Below are 1806 nucleotides of genomic sequence, written 5' to 3' on the forward strand. Positions count from 1 at the left end.
TAAGTATATATCAATAAACCTCTTTTTTTGATGCACATCCAGTCATTTTATTTAATAAGCAGGCCTGAAATATGACAAAAACCGCAGAGAAAAGAGCTGCAGTGGTGACTCTTGGTCAGCTTTCAAGGGGTAAAGAGTTGAACCTTGCCTGTACAAACTTTCGATGTATAGCCAGACACTGTTCAAACCCTCATTACTTTATATTATAGATTAGATTAAAGAATAATATAGGAACAGATTCAAGATTCATGTGTCACAAGAGAAAAAGGCATTTCTTTGTGCAATGAAATTCTTTCTTTGCTGTCCACCCACAGATGCCGATTTATATATACAATAGAATGGCAATTGGATTTAAAAATGATTCATAAGAAACATAATATTCCTATTTGATCGAAGGATGTTGCTATAAACTCCATGCTTATATTTTCTTCCATTATCTGGTTAACCTAAAATACACAAAACAGCCATGTGCATTATATCAAAATTATTTATTGTGAGGACTTTGAAGGAATGTAATAGATGGACATCCAAGTGTCACTAAATAAGTGTGTGCTGAACATGCAAAGTCTCAGCCACTTCAACGATGTCAGTCTGGCATGCACTCAAGGCTGTGTTCAGTTCAAACAGATTGAAGTTGGATATATCCCTACCTTGATTATAGTACAGTAAAGACATTTGTGTTTGGTCGATTATTTCTTTGTTGCAACAATGCTTCTTGGCAATAAATCTTACACAGTTGGAAATCCCTTTTATGTCCCCTTAAATGGTGTCAGATCTATAAGGAAAATACATTTGTGGGTTGAGCAGCAGAGTTTAGTGTGTGGGTTGTACCCATGAAAAACTTGCCAGATCTTCTCTGCCAGTGCCAAACAGCTTAGTCTGTTCTTGAATCTTATTTTGAGCTTCTGGTACACCAGGTGCTGATAATCAGGTGCCCAATTGGATTCTGATTAGCTGCACCTGTGAGCATGGACCCTGCTGCAGCGGTCAGTCGGTGTCTGCTCCAAGCATGACACGTTTGATTGATCTGGATAGTGCCCATGCCTTAGGGCAACTTCACTACTTATTTGGGGTGAGGCCTAGTACAGTCTCCAAGTTGGAGTGCCAAGTTCCATATAACGGTGCAAATCAGAAACAGGCTACGAAGTGGGCATCTCAAGAAGATGACACCAGCAAAAGACTGTTTCCTTACCCTACCAGCACTTGTAAAGCGTAGGTAGTCTTCTACAGATTTCTAAGTCAAGGTTTGCAGCATGATATGGCTGACAGCTCTCTACACAGACAATCCAGATTGACTGCACACAGCGAATCTCTGGTTTCATATGACTGCCAAGAGGCCTGCCATGACTTCCTTTATCATCAGGCCTGATTGTGCTTCATGCACACTGGAATCTGAATGTGTGGGGTAACTTTATGTTCATAAAGTAGTCCTGATTTTGCCTACGGCAATATGAGTGTAGGGTCAAAGTGTGGAGAAGACGCGGAGAACACTATGCTGATTGCTGTACTGATAGGGTAATAGCCTTTGTTGGAGGCAGTATGATGGTGTGGGATGGCATAGCTCTCACTGGAAAAACAAGACTTGTCATCACTGGAGGCAATCTCAGTGCTGGCAGATATTGAGCTGAGATTCTGCAACCAATCCCATATCTCCACAGTGAGGGGAAAAAACTCAGACACTACTTCCAGAATTTGGGACTTGAGAGGATAGAATGGCCTACCTGTAGTCCTGAACTAAACCCCACTGAACACTTGTGAGATCAGCTTGGTCGTGCTGTTCATTCCAGAGTGACCAACATAACCACA

At 41.3% G+C, this 1806-nt stretch overlaps 1 long non-coding RNA gene across 1 annotated transcript; it reads left to right on the top strand.

Moving 5' to 3' along the window:
- Positions 1-315: 315 nt before the first annotated feature.
- LOC120723967 lies at positions 316-1123 on the top strand. The gene is made up of 2 exons (XR_005693842.1): positions 316-917; positions 968-1123. It is a non-coding gene; the product is annotated as an uncharacterized LOC120723967 (long non-coding RNA).
- The last annotated feature ends 683 nt before the right edge of the window (positions 1124-1806 follow it).

Source organism: Simochromis diagramma, unplaced genomic scaffold (assembly GCF_900408965.1).
Source record: "Simochromis diagramma unplaced genomic scaffold, fSimDia1.1 OVJJ01000685.1, whole genome shotgun sequence".
NCBI classification, from domain to species: Eukaryota; Metazoa; Chordata; class Actinopteri; order Cichliformes; family Cichlidae; genus Simochromis; species Simochromis diagramma.